The 15,915-nt window shown below is 39.8% G+C and overlaps 1 pseudogene; it reads left to right on the plus strand.

Annotated features, from left to right (window-relative positions):
• The first annotated feature begins 5,782 nt into the window (after positions 1 to 5,782).
• LOC112623251 lies at positions 5,783 to 6,520 on the plus strand (annotated as a pseudogene).
• The last annotated feature ends 9,395 nt before the right edge of the window (positions 6,521 to 15,915 follow it).

The following is a 15,915-nucleotide window of genomic DNA, read 5'->3' on the forward strand; positions in this document are numbered from 1 at the left end:
TGATTCTGCTGCCTCAGCCTCCCAGGTGGCTGGGATTACGGGGATTACAGGCGCGTGCCACCACGTCCATCTAATCTTTGTATTTTTAGTAGAGAGGGGATTTCGCCAGGCTGGTCTGGAACTCCTGACCTCAGGTGATCCATTCGCCTCAGCCTCACAAAATGCTGGAATTAACAGGCGTGTGAGCTACCAGGCCCGGCCTGGATCAAGCGATTTCTTTCTTTTTCTTTTCTTTCTTTCTTTCTTTTTTTTTTCTTTTTCTTTTTCTTTTCTTTTCTTTTCTTTTTTTTTTTTTTTTTTGAGACAGACTCTTGCTCTGTCACCCAGGCTGGAGTGCGGTGGCGCTATCTAGGCTTACTGCAACCTCTGCCTCCCAGGTTCAAAAGATTCTCCTGCCTCAGCCTCCCAAGTAGCTGGGACTACAGTCGCGCACCACCACGCCCAGCTAATTTTTGTATTTTTAGTAGAGGCGAGGTTTCACCATGTTGGTCAGGATGGTCTGGATCTCCTGACCTCGTCATCCGCACACCTCTGCCTCCCAAAGTGCTGGGATTACAGGCGTGGGCAACCGCGCCAGGCCGCGATCTTAATGGAGTTCTTTTGGAGTGATAGGAAAGTGCAAACTTACAGAGCAGCGAAATCACCGGTTTTGTAAAACATCTAAAAACATTCATGCACATATGTATGCACATGTATGTATATGTTTGCACCAAATAGAAACATACTGCAAAAACCATAATTTAATTTTACAAGATGAAATGTTTTGTATTTTCCATTTCAATTTCATTGTAACAATGCATTTGTTGTAAAACTTCTAATTATTTTTCTAAATAATTGGACACGCCAGAAACTTGTTTATAGACGATCAGCATCTGAGGCAACTTAAGATAGTATTTTTAACATTGTGGATGGAGACCAATTAGGGTGTGGTAAAATTAAGTATAATCATGTTCCTAAATGGAACAGAAAATACTAGGTAAATCAGAAATAGCAAGGATATTATATTAAATTTTGTTTATATTATATACACACACAGTCAAGATGTGAAATGCATTTATTTGTACGTGAGAATTAGTCTGTGCCAGGTGTGGTGGCTCACGCCTGTAATCCCAGCACTTTGGGATGCCGAAGTGGGCAGATCACTTGAGGTCAGGAGTTCGAGACCAGCCTGGCCAACATAGTGAAACCCGGTCTCTACTAAAAATACAAAAATTAGCTGGGTGTGGTGGCGCCTGCCCGTATCCCAGCTACTTAGGAGACTGCAGCACAAGAATCATTTGAACCCAGGAGGCAGAGGTTGCGGTGGGCAGAGATTGTGCCACTGAACTCCAGCCTGGGCAACACAGAGTGAGACTCCAAATCAAAAAAGAAAAAGAAAAAAGAATGAATTAGTCTGGATAAGCTACACTAGGTGAAATTGTGGTAACACCTCCCCACCCCCACCCCTAATCAGCATAGCTTACCATGAAAGTATTTTACATGTCATAGGTCACTCCCATAAAGTCCCGTAAAGTCAGCTTGCTCTCCTTGATGGTTGTCTTCCAGATCTGCAAGAAACTAATATTTATACATCTTTCAATTACTCCATCTTACTTCTAGGCTTAAAATCTTTCTAGAGAGAGCACAGAGGACTCATTTTACTAGCTCTTACCCAGTGTTAAGAGCCTTAAAACAGAAACAACCCAATCACCTTCTCTCATGTGCCAGAATAGACTCATGCCTCCAGTTTTTAACTGTGAAGAAAGCTGAGGCCAGGCACGGTGGCTCACGCCTGTACTCCCAGCACTTTGGGAGGCTGAGACAGGCGGATCACGAGGTCAGGAGATCAGACCATCTTAGTCAACATGGTGAAACCCCATCTCCACTAAAATACAAAAATTAGCTGGGCATGGTGGCGCATGCCTGTAATCCCAGCTACTTGGGAGGCTGAGGCAGGGGAATCACTTGAACCTGGGAGGTGGAGGTTGCAGTGAGCTGAGATCATGCCACTGCACTCCAGCCTGGGTGTCGGAGTGAGACTGTCTCAAAAAAAAGAAAGCTGAGAAATGTAGAGGAGTGTGTAGTATACTTGATGAACACTACTGTCTGTTACACGGCAGATCACAATAAAAAATATTTAAAAGGCACTACCTTAAGAAACTCCAAGCCGTGGGCTATTTCACAGATTCAGGATTTCTTCAACTCTCTCAGGGTTTGTTTTGTTTGTTTGTTTTTGTCAGCCTGGCATCCAGAAGTTGAGGATACTGCAACGAATTAGTATTACTAATGTTTTATTATAAGCGATCCTATTACACTACACTTTGTTACTGTTACTGGACTAGCACTTTTTTTTTTTTTTTTTTTTTTGGTCACCCAGGTTGGAGTGCAATGGCTTCAGGTGATTCTCTTGCCTTAGCCTCCCAAGTAGCTGGGATTACAGGTGCCTGCCACCATGCCCGGCTAATTTTTTTTTTTTTTGTATTTTTAGTAGAGAAGGGGTTTCACCATGTTGGTCAGGCTTGTCTTGAACTCCTCACCTCAGATAATCCACCCACTTCAGCCTCCCAAAGTGCTGGGATTATAGGCCACCTGCAATTTTGTTTTATACCTAATTCTGCACTCTTCTTCCTACAAAACAGTGAGATCCTTCATCTTTGTATTTCCATTAGTTCAGGGTATAATGCATAGTGGGCATAGCAAATACTGGTGTTTAAATCTCTTGTAGAATTTGGGGGATGTGCTTTGATATAATATTATGGATACAAAATTATGCTGAAAAGTGAGTACTACATTTAGAATGCAAAAAGAGCCACAACAACTTACCACAGCTGTGGAAATTCAGGTCCTTTCCTTCTGTGAACTCTTTTAGGCAATTTACAATAAGTGCTACATAGAACCTCTTCCTGTTTGTGACTTGGTTTCTGCTTCCGCCAAATGCCCTGCAGCTCCCAGTGCTCATGGGGGCTGTGCAAGTCAAAGGCCTAGAGCTTAGGCTTCCTTAGTTTCAGAGTAAATTGCTTTTGAGGGCATTCTATAAATGTAGGTTGAATTAAATTGACTTGATTCAAAGGCTAACTTCATTTAAGGATATCTCTAGTGGAATAGAGAAATTTATAAAAGCTGTTAAAATGCGTAGATATCCCAGCTTACCTGGATGCAAAAAGATCATGAGCTACCTAGTAGATTTGCCTTTTTTCACTGATAATTTTTTAAACTTTTCTTTATAATTTTATGAGTATTGTTTTTCAGTCCTCACTACCCACTAATTGAAACTTGATGAAATAAATTAATGTTGTCCCTTCCAATTTTCAACTTACCTTGTGCTTTTCAAACAGGGATGTGTTCAATAAATTCTTTTTAAAAAATTTTTATTTTTCATTTTTGTGGATACATAGTAGATGTATATATTTATGGGATACATGAGCTATTTTGACACAGGCATGCAATAAGTGATAATCACATCAGGGTAAATGGGTATCCACATCTCAAGCATTTATCCTTTGTGTTACAAACAATCCAATTATACTCTTTTAATATTTTAAAATGTCAATAAAGTCTTGATGCTAGTGTTCACTCTCTTGTGACAAGAAAGCATTTATCTTTTTCTTCTTACAGTGCTTTCTCCAGCAGCATGAATACTATTTGTGGTAAACTAGGAGCTAGAAGGTTAGTGGCTTTATTAACCTCACTTAGTTAATAGAGGCAAGAATACCTGGAATCCGATTCTTCTGATTCACAGTGCAATAACTTTTTTACCCAACTAGACAGCTTCAACAAAACTACTATGACTAAACTGCTGTAAGCACATTATTCGAAGTTTGTAGTACAAATTTTTCTTCTTGAACAGAATTATTGGAGATAATCTCATTTTTTAATTAAATTATTATCATAATTACTTTGCTTTGTTATTACTAGTCCTTATTGTGAAAAACATCCTCTTCTTTATGTAGTCATCCCCTGTACCTCCCTTTATTTTAGTTCTGGTATACCTGTATTTGTTGAAGATTAATACACTTCTAAATTACGGAAAAGCGTCTTTGTTTTGTGCTATAAGAGAATAGCAGACTGGGTAATTTATAATTGTCAACCTAGGTAACAGAGAGAGACTCTCTAAAACAAAATGATCTTTATTCAGGAATAGGGCATTGCAATAGGAGTATGTGCGCCCTTAGTAAACTACATGGGTATTTAGGGAGGTAAGGGAACACAAAGGTTTTTAAAGAAAAAATGAAAAGGATTACATAATTGTTTTGAGATAATTTAGCCATGGCTACAAGGATCAGTTATAAAAGTGACACCAGTCCAAGGTTAGATAGGCAGTTGCTGGGCAGATATCCTCACAGAAATACTGTTTTGTGTGCAAGGTTGCTGTGGTGTTTGTGCAATGTTATGGTTTTTGCAGTAGCTTTTGTGATAGTTTTTGTTACCAGGCATTTATTTGTGAGAACCCTTCCTTCATGGCCCTTTGAGGCTCTATTTTTTATTTTTATTTTTTAACCCAAATGACTCAATTTTGATCTTGACAACTTTCACATAATGAACAGAAATTTATTAGCTCATGGGTTCTTGAAGCTGGGAAGTCCAAGATTGAGGGTCTGGCATCTGGTGAGGGCCTTCTTGCTACATCATCCCATGGCAGAAGGACAAAGAGAAGATGAGAGAGAGAGAGAGAGAGAGAGAGACACAGCAAGACAGCACAAGATAGGGCCAAACTCATCCTTTTATAAGGAACCCATTCCCAGGATAACAGCATTAATCCATTCATGAGGGCAGAGGCCTCATAACCTAATCACTTCTCATTGGGGATCAAGTTTTTAACATATAAACTTTGAGGGATCTATTCAAACCATAGTATAAAGTGTATTAGTTAAGAAATCAGTCTCTAGACTGACGAGACTCAAATGATAGCTCTGCCACTTACCAGTTGTCTAACCCTGGTCAAACTACTTAGTCACTCTGAGCCTCAGTTTCTTCATCTGTAAAACACGGATAATTATTGGTAAGTCATAGGGTTGTGGTGAAGTTTAAATGAACTTAAATGAAATTAGAATAGTGCCTAATACATAATAAGAGCTCAATAACTGTTAGCTTTTTTTATTATTACTATTTAGAACAAATCTAGACTCTGTAACATGGACTCTAAAGAACTTTGTTTTCAGAGATGAGGAAGATCTCTTTGTATCTAGCTTGATACAAGCAGGAACGTGCTCTTTTAATACAAGCCTTTGACACTATAATGCAGTTGTATTCTGCAGGGAACAATAATCAAATACGTTGGGTTAAAATATGCCAGCTTACTCATGCCATTAGATATTTGTTCTGCCCTTTTCACTCCTAGATTTGGTGTCCCCAGACATTTGGAGAGATTCCAGAATTCACCTTTCATTTTTGGTTAGTCTAGAATGACCTTCGAGAGAACAAAATGTATCAATAAGAAATCTTAGAGCTAGATCTCTGCAATCCTATTGTCTGGAGATTCCCAGGATCAGGAAATGGCCCACAAACAAGATTTACCAGAACAAGAAGTGTCCAAATAATTGGTGATACAAGAAGATGATACAGCTGGGGAAGCCTGTCTGGATTGTGATGTAACTAAAAGTTTATGCCAAGTTATTATATTCGTTTGCTTTAAAAGATGGTATTAAGAAAGGAAAATTTATGGAATCCATAAATAGAGGTCAGAAAATCATATTTTGGCAGGGTGTCTGTGTTCATTTCCCATTGTTGCTATAAAAAATTGCCTTATTTTACAGTTCTGGAGGTCAGAAGTCCTAAGTGTCATCCTTTTCTTTCACTGGTGTGCCATAGCAAGATGGTGGTACAGTTTTCCAAGAAGAGGAAGTTTGTCGCTGACGGTATCTTCAAAGCTGAACTGAATGAAGTTCTCATTCAGGAGCTGGCTGAAGATAGCTACTCTGGAGTTGAGGTCTGAATTACACCAACTAGGACAGAAATCATTACCTTAGCCACCAGAACACAGAATGTTCTTGATGAGAAGGTCTGGCAGATCAGGGAATTGACTGCTGTAGTTCAGAAGAGGTTTGGCTTTTCAGAGGGTAAAGTAGAGCTTTATGCTGAAAAGGTGTCCACAAGAGTCATGTGCAGTTGCCCAGGCAGAGTCTCTGTGTTACAAACCCCTAGGAGGGCTTGCTGTGCAGAGGGCCTGCTATGGTGTGCTATGGTTCATCATGGAGAGTGGGACCAAAGGCTTCAAGGTCATTGTGTCTGGGAAACTCTGAGGACAGAGGGCTAAATTCATGAAGTTTGTGGATGGCCTGATGATCCATAGCTGGGACCCTGTTAATACTATGTTGACACCACTGTGCACCATGTGCTGCTCCAACAGGGTGTGCTGGGCATCAAGGTGAAGATCATGCTGCCCTGGGAACTAGCTGGTAAGATTAGCCCTAGGAAGCCCCTGCCCGACCACATGAGCATCGTGGAACCCAAAGATGAGATACTCTCCACCACCCCCATCTCAGAACAGAAATGTAGGAAGCCAGAGCCACCTGCCATGTCCCAGCCAGTCCCCACAGCATAACAGGGTCTCCTTAGCAGCTGTGTCTGGAGTCTGGATGTTGTTCTGTAAAGAACTTTAATAAAATCTTGTACAAAGACAGAAAAAAGTCCTAAAGTTGTAGATGTGTCTCACTATGCTAAAATTAAGGTGTCAGCAGGGCTGTATTCCTCTCTAAAGAATCTAGAGGATAATCTGTATTCTTGCCTTTTCCAGCTTCTAGAGGTTCCCACATTTCTTGGCTCATGGCTCCCTTCATCTTCAAAGCCAGCCATGGCCAGTTGAGTCTTTCTCATATTGCGTCACTCTAAATTGTACCTCCTTCTTCCACATTTCAAGTACCCTTGTGATTACTACCGTGGGCCTACCTGGATAATCTAGGATAATTTTCTTATTTTAAATTCAGCTCACTAGAAACCTAAATTCCATCTGCAACCTTAATTTCTCCCTGCCATGTAACGTAACATATTCACAAGTTCTGGGGATTAAGATGAGGACTTCTTTGGGGACTATTATTTTGACTACTACAGTGTCTTCAGAGTGTTCATCAGCTCTAGCCCACAGACTTAAGTATCTAGGCTCTTCAGCATGTATGTTCTTAAGATACAATGGATGCATCAGATTGTTATAACTTGATAGCACTAACTTCAACCAACTTCTATTGATCTAATTTTATACTTACGAAGCAATCTTTGAATAATAATTTGGTTTCCCACATTAATTTGCCTATGGAAATATAATGCTATGAGCAATTAAAAAAGTATTTAGTCAACTGGCAATTATCTTTATAAATCAATTAATTTGCGTTCTTTTTTCTTTTTTTTTTTTAACTCTAATCCCATGACAGATTATATATTAAGTTTTTTGCAGGTTTTTTTTTTTTTTTTTTTTTTTTTTTACAGATGGGGTCTCACTATGTTGCCCAGGCTGGTCTCAAACTCCTAGGTTCAAGTGATCCTCCTGCCTCAGCCTCCAAAAGTGTTGGGATTTACAGGTGTGAGCCACTGCGCCTGGTTGGGTTTTCAATGTATGAGTTTCTATGAGCTTCATCAATGTGTTTACACCCAAGAGGTAGACAAGACTTAGTAATCTGGCGGCTCATGTTTCTGAGTCTGCAAAAATAAAGACCAGATCTGCAAACTCTGGGGAAGTCTTTCTGTCTAGTGGTCTTCTGAAATGATTGATTTTGATGTACTTTTCAAACTAAAGCTTAGAATGGATCTCACTTCCTGGCTATAAACTGGATACTCCCCTAACTTCTTTCATTACATTATTTATCCCTGCAGCATTGGTCAATTCTCTTCCTTGTTTTTATTCATTTTCTTTTTCACATCTACATACTATAATTGAACTTTTCTGGTGCAAAGTAACTTCCATAAATTTACAGTTCATTAAAAAAAGAAACGTGGATTGGTGCTAGAATTGTAACTAGAAAACTGTCTGGAATTGAGGCATACTTCTTTTTGTGTATTTCCTGTTTTCCTTTTCCAACTGGCCTATACTATGTCCCCATTCTGTTTATTTTCTGTCTGCTTCATAGTCTCTGCATTGTAACTTTAGTTTGTATGCTCTTAGTTTTTCTCTTCATCATGAACTTTCAGCCTTAATTCCATTCTGCCTCATTCTCTCCTTATTTCCTTTGTTTATATAGATAGAGGTTTCACACCAAAAAAAAAAAAAAAAAAGTGTGTCTAGGGCCCCAAACAACTAGGGACAGCCCTGATGAGAACAACCATAATTGGCTTAGGATGGTTGGTGGTCCTCAATCTTGACTGTGCTTTAGACTTACTTGAGGGTGCTTCTAAAACAATCTTTTTCAGACTTGACTTCCAGACCAAATTTCTTCTGTAGAAGAAATACACATACAAACATATTTATATGCCTGTGTACTTATTTATATCTAAGGAAGAAGAAATAAGTGGAAGAATATACATCAAGACATTGAAATGATAATGGGAACAACCACATGATAATGAGAAACAACTATATTAGGGTACTCCAGAGAAACAGAACCAATAGGAGATTATATATATAATTGGCTCATTTGATTATAGAAGCCGAGAAATCCCACAACCTGCCATCTTCAAGCTGGAGATCCAGAAAAGCCAGTTGTGTATTTCCAGTTCAAGCCCGAGGACTTGACAACCAGGAGCACTGATGTCCGGAGATGGATGTCCAGACTCCAGAAAAGAGAGTGAATTGACCCTTCCTCTGTCTTTTTGTTCTGTTTAATCATGCAACAGTTTGGATGATGCCCACCACATTGATGAGGGCTATCTTCTTTACTCAGTCGACTGATTCAAATCTCTTCCTACTATGTCCTTTTTCTCTTCCAGGAGAAAAAACTTCATAGCCTCACTTAGCGATAATGTTCTACCAGTTACCTGGGCATGCTTAGCCTAGTCAAGTTGACTCCTAAAACTAACCATCCATAACAAACAAACAGTATAGTATTTTAACCCAAATAATAAAACAAATATACCTGGATCTATGCTGACATACATATGTAAATATATGATTAAGTAAATAAATAAATAGGTAAAAGATAAATCTTCCTTACTAAAGAATTCTAAATAATACATGCAGATAGTTTCCCCTCCAGAGATGTAACTTAAAGCTTCACCCCTTCAGTATGGGCTGAATTTAGTGTCTTGCTTCCAAACAATAGATTATGTAAAGGGAAAAAAATAGTAACTTTACAGCAGAGACCCCTGGCATACACTACCTGAACAAAGCGATCAGGGTTAGCATCAACAGTGATAAGTCATGTTGGTAGTATGTATTCCCGACATGATTGATAAGAAGAGAACTTTACCTTTACCTCTGTGGTATTCCTCTTAAAAGTCTGTAACCCTATAACTAGTCATGAGAAAGAAAAAACATCATCAGACAAACCCAAATTTAAGGACATTATACAAAACATCTGACCAGCACTATTCAAAAATATCCAGGTCATCAAAAGCAAGTAAAGACTGAGAAACTGTCACAGACCAGAGGAGAATAAGGAGACTTAATGGCTAAATGTAATGTGGTATCCTGCATGGGATCCTGGAACAGAAAAAAAGACGTAGTAGGAAAAATTGGTGAAATTTGAATTAACTGTGAAAATTGATTAATAGTCATGAACCAATAACACTCTCTCAATTTTAACAAATGTGCCATAGTTATGTTAAGATGTTAATATTAGAGGAAACTGGGTAAAAGACATACAGGCACTCTCTGTGCTATCTTTATAACTTTTCTGTAAATTTAAATTAAATTATTCCAAAATAAAACGTTCGATATAGTTTGGATATTTGTCCCTGCCCAAATCTCATGTTGAAATGTAATCTTCATCGTTGGCGGTGGGGCCTGGTGGGAGGTGTTTGGGTCATGGGGGAGGATCCCTCTTGGCTTGGTGCTGTCCTCATGATAGTGAATGAGTTTTGATGAGATCTGTTCCTTGTAAAGCGTGGCCCTCCAGCCTCCACCTCTTGCTCCTGTTCCCGCTATGTGATGTGCAAGCTTCTGCTCCACCTTCTGCCATGAGTAAAATCTCCCTGAAGCCTCCCCATAAGCCAAGAGATGCCTGCTCCGTACAGCCTGCAGAACCGTGAGCCAGTTAAACCTATTTTTTAAAATAAATTACTCAGTCTCAGGTATTTCTTTATAGCAACACAAGAGTGGCCAATACAAAGTTTACTTTAAAAATATACTCCAGGCCAGGTGTGGTGGCTCATGCCCGTAATCCCAGCACTTCGGGAGCCTGAGGTGGGGAGATCACTTGAGGTCAGGAATTTGAGACCAGTCTGGCCAACATGGTGAAACTAAAAATACTAAAAATACTCTCTACTAAAAATACAAAATTAGGTAGGCATGGTGGCATGCACCCATAATCCCAGCTACTTTGGGAGCCTGAGGCAGTAGAATCGCTTGAACTTGGGAGGCAGAGATTGAACCGGGATCATGCCGCTGCACTCCAGCCTGGGTGACAGACAGAGACTCTATCTCAAAAAAAATTTTATATATATGTGTGTGTGTGTGTGTGTGTGTGTATGTATATATGTGTGTATATATATGCATATGTGTGTGTGTGTGTGTGTGTGTGTGTGTATATATATATATTCCAAAGATGCTGAGGTGTGGGTTGGTACGGCATCTCACTTGCCTGAGTCTGAGGGCTGCATTGATTCCCATTTACCTTGTATGTGGTTAGTTTAGGCATGGGCAAGTGACAATTCTAGCCAATGCCATAGAGGGGAAGTCTGCTGAGAATGTATGAGCAAGGTCTTAAACTAAACTATTTGGAGGAAAAAAAATCAGTCTGTTTTCTGCTACTGATTGTTGTGTCTATAGTGAGCGGTGATTTTGCCCCCACTCTCCATGGGACTTTTGGCAATGACTGAAGAGTGAAGACACTTTTGCTTTTTGTAACTGTGGGGAGAGTGCTATGGGCATCTACTGGGTAGAAAACAGGGATGCTGCTAAACAGTCCACAATGCACAGGACAGCCCCCCATAACAATGAATGATTCAGCCCCAAATACCAACTTCCAAAGTTAAGAAACTGCTGTATGTGATCACTGTTGTATGGCAGATGTGCTATGACTGTGAAGACAAGGCTGAGGATGACAGAACCAAAGCGCACAAAAAAAATTAGTTCATGGTGACAATGTTGAGGAACCATTGAATTAAACAACCTCTTACATGCCTATACCTGGACTCTTTTTTTTTTTTTTTTAGTTGATTTGGCAAGTGAGTTGTTACACAGTCCTTAGTGGATTCCAACTTCCATGGTCACTGTCCTGCTTCGACTCTTTTTAGGTGAAAATAAATCTCTTTATTGTTTAAAAACTCCGTTGGCATTTATTTGCAGACAAGAGCATTCTAATTGACATAGAAAAAGAAGGAGTACAACAAATTTTGTGGGGCTACAAGCACAGGGTGTCCCAGGGAGGGGAAAAATTAGAATGATACAAATTCTAACTGAAATTCCACTTGCTCTGAGAAGTCACCAAAATAACTTTCTGTGTTGTCAAGACAGATGCTCAGCTGAACACTTCCATCACAGTAAGCTATGCTGATTTTATTTGCTCCACTTATCAGGATTTAGAACAAAACTTTTTTGAAAGTGACTTGAAATCAGGGAACATTGTTAAAGTTTTTATATATTCTTTGAGGAAACCACTCCCAAACTTCTCTGTTCAAAGACGTTTAGGTTTTTTTGTTTGTTTGTTTTTGTTTTTTGGAGACAGTTTCACTCTTACTGCCCAGGATAGAGTGCAATGGCACAATCTCAGCTCACCACAGCCTCTGCCTCCCTGGTTCAAGCAATTCTCCCGCCTCAACCTCCTGAGTAGCTGGGATTATAGACATGTGCCAACACCCCTGGCTCATTTTGTATTTTTAGTAGAGACAGGGTTTCTCCATGTTGGTCAGGCTGGTCTCAAACTCCCGACCTCAGGTGATCCATCCACCTTGACCTCCCAAAGTGCTGGGATTACAGGTGTGAGCCACCATGCCCGGCCAGATGTTTAGTTTTTTATTAAAAATTTTAAAATATACATTTGTTCTTTGTACTAACCAAGAAGCACTGATCTTCAAAGACATTTAAAGTGCTGAAAAGGAAAAAATGATATAATCTCTTTAAATTTGCAATTTAGGCTGGATGCAGTGGCTCATGCCTGTAATCCCAACACTTTGAGAGGCCAAGGGAGGAGAATTGCTTGAGCCCAGCAGTTCAAGACTAGCCTGGGCAACAAAGCAAAACCCCATCTCTAGAAAAAAATTAAGCCTGGCCAACATGGTGAAACCCCATCTCTACCAAAAAATATAAAAATTAGCCAGGTGTGGGGGTGCGTGTCAGTCCCAGCTACTGGGGAGGCTGATGTGGGAGAATCACTTGAACCCGGGAGGCAGAGGTTGTAGTGAGCCGAGATTGCCCCGTTGCACTCTAGCCTGGGCAACAGAGAGAGAGAGAGAGAGACCCTGTCTTAAATGAATGAGTGAATGAACATATAAAATAAAAATAAAAATAAAAATAAATTAGCCAGGCTCAGTGGCACACACCTCTAGTCTTAGCTATTTAGGTCTGAGGCAGGAGGGTGCCTTGAGTCCAGGAGTTTGATGTTGCAGTGAGCTATGATTGCACAACTGTACTTCAGCCTGGGTGACAGAGCGAGACCCTGACTAAAAAAAAAAAAAAAAATATTGCAACTTAGAAGAAACATTTTTGGGCCAGGCGCGGTGGCTCATGCCTGTAATCCTAGCACTTTGGGAGGCCAAGACAGGTAGATCACGAGGTCAGGAGATTGAGACGATCCTGGCTAACACGATGAAACCCCATCTCTACTTAAAAAAATACAAAAAAATTAGCCTGGCATGGTGGGTGCTTGTAGTCCCAGCTACTCAGGAGGCTGAGGCAGAATTACTTGAACCCGGGAGGCGGAGGTTGTAGTCAGCTGAGATTGCACCACTGCACTTCAGAGCGGTGACAGAACAAGACTCTGTCTCAAAGAAAAAAAGAAAATTTACAATTGAAGTTGGAAAATAATTTTTTTAATATACTTTAAGTTCTAGGGTACATGTGCACAACGTGCAGGTTTGTTACATATGTATCCATGTGCCATGTTGGTGTGCTGCACCCATTACCTCGTCATTTACATTAGGTATATCTCCTAATGCAATCCCTCCCCCCTCCCCCAACCCCATGACAGGCCCTGGTGTGTGATGTTCCCCTTCCTGTGTCCAAGTGTTCTCATTGTTCAATTCCCACCTACGAGTGAGAACATACAGTGTTTGGTTTTCTGTCCTTGCAATAGTTTGCTCAGAATGATGGTTTCCAACTTCATCCATGTCCCTGTAAAGGACATGAACTCATCCTTTTTCATGGCTGCATAGTATTCCATGGTGTATATGTACCACATTTTCTTAATCCAGTCTATCACTGATGGACATTTGGGTTGATTCCAAGTCTTTACTATTGTGAATAGTGCCACAATAAACATACATGTGCATGTGTCTTTACAGCAGCATGATTTATAATCCTTTGGGTATATACCCAGTAATGGGATGGCTGGGTCAAATGGTATTTCTAGTTCTAGATCCTTGAGGAACCGCCACACTGTCTTCCACAATGGTTGAACTAGTTTACAGTCCCACCAACAGTGTAAAAGCGTTCCTATTTCTCCACATCCTCTCCAGCACCTGTTGTTTTCTGACTTTTTAATGATCGCTGTTCTAACTGGTGTGAGATGGTATCTCATTGTGGTTTTGATTTGCATTTCTCTGATGGCCAGTGATGATGAGCATTTTTTCATGTGTCTGTTGGCTGCTTAAATGTCTTCTTTTGAGAAGTGTGTGTTCATATCCTTTGCCCACTTTTTGATGGGGTTGTTTGATTTTTTTCTTGTAAATTTGTTTAAGTTCTTTGTAGATTCTGGATATTAGCCCTTTTTCAGATGGGTAGATTGCAAAACTTTTCTCCCATTCTGTAGGTTGCCTGTTCACTCTGATGGTAGTTTCTTTTGCTGTGCAGAAGCTTTTTAGTTTAATTAGATCCCATTTGTCAATTTTGGCTTTTGTTGCCATTGCTTTTGGTGTTTTAGACATGAAGTCCTTGCCCATGCCTATGTCCTGAATAGTATTACCTAGGTTTTCTTCTAGGGTTTTTATGGTTTTAGTTCTAACATTTAAGTCTTTAATCCATCTTGAATTAATTTTTGTGTAAGATGTAAGGAAGGGATCCAGTTTCAGCTTTCTACATATGGCTCGCCAGTTTTCCCAGCACCGTTTATTAAACAGGGAATCCTTTCCCCATTTCTTGTTTTCATCAGGTTTGTCAAAGATCAGATGGTTGTAGATGTGTGGTATTATTTCTAAGGGCTCTGTATACCCTTGGTCTGTATCTCTGTTTTGGTGGAAAATAATTTTTATGTGAATTATTAAAACAGTGGGTAAATGGGAATAGATAAAAAAGGAGAAAAAGCTGTTATATTTTTGTTTTTTTCTCCCTTTTTCTAATGTTATAGGAGGGGGAAATCAAGGCATATTGAGCATAGTGAAAGGTTTAAATGATCTTACAGGAACTATTTCTTTAAGAAGAGACAATTAGTGACAACACTGGAGGCAAGAAGATCAGGCTCCTATGGCCAGGGCCTTGGATGTGCTAGTTAAAATTTTCCTTAATATGAAAGCCATGATTTAGTCAAGTTATGATAAAAACAATACTTGAATTTGGTAAGCTAGTGATACCAGTTTTTATCTAGGATTTTATTTTATATAATGCTACCTTTCTCACAAATTGTAAAGCTAGTAGAAACACATTTAATCTCACTAGCCTTTTAATGCACATTATTAAAAACAGAAATCCTTATTCAGCTCCTGGGTAATAAATTCTTTTTTTTTTTTTTTTTTTTGAGATGGAGTCTTGCTCTGTCACCCAGGCTGGAGTGCAGTGGCGCAATCTCGGCTCATTGTAAGCTCCACCTCCTGGGTTCACGCCATTCTCCTGCCTCAGCCTCCGGAGTAGCTGGGACTACAGGTGCCCGCCACCATGCCTGGCTAATTTTTTTGTGTTTTTAGTAGAGACGGGGTTTCACCATGTTAGCCAGGATGGTCTTGATCTCCTGACCTTGTGATCCGCTCACCTCAGCCTCCCAAAGTGCTGGGATTACAGGCATGAGCCACCGCGCCTAGTCTTAAATTCTTGATTTACCTATGTAAAAATCTAACTCAGCAGTAAAAATCTAACTCAGCAGTAAACGTCTAACTCAGCTACCTGAAATGTTACCATAGTTAATGACAGTTACATGCACACATTTTATTTAGTCTTATTAACAAGCCTATTAAGGAGGTACTATTATGATTCTCTTTTTATGGACAAGAAAACTTAGGCTGAGAGAGGTTAAATAACATGCCCAAGTCCACATAGGCATGAGCACACTTTGGAGACATTGTGGGTTCATTTCCACATCACCGTAAGAAAGCAAATATTGCAATAAAGCAAGCCACACAATTATTTTTTGGTTTCTCTGTGCACATAAAAGTTATGCTTACAGTATATTGTGGTCTATTAAGTATGGAATAGCATTATGTCTAAAAAACAATGTGTATACCTCAAACAAAAAATACTTTTGGCCTGGTGCGGTGGCTCATGCCTGTAATCCCAGCACGTTGGGAGTCCAAGGCAGGTGGATCATGAGGTTAAGAGATGGAGACCATCCTGGCCAACATGGTGAAACACCATCTCTACTAAAAATACAAAAATTAGCTGGGTGTGGTGACACACACCTGTAATCCTAGCTACTTGGGAGGCTGAAGCATGAGAATTGCTTGAACCTGGGAAACAGAGGTTGCAGTGAGCGGAGATCATGCCACTGCACTCCAGCCTGGCAACACAGAGAGACTGTCAAAAAAAAAAAAAAAAAAAAAAAAAAAAAA

This window comes from Theropithecus gelada, chromosome 4 (genome assembly GCF_003255815.1).
Source record: "Theropithecus gelada isolate Dixy chromosome 4, Tgel_1.0, whole genome shotgun sequence".
Classification (NCBI taxonomy): Eukaryota; Metazoa; Chordata; class Mammalia; order Primates; family Cercopithecidae; genus Theropithecus; species Theropithecus gelada.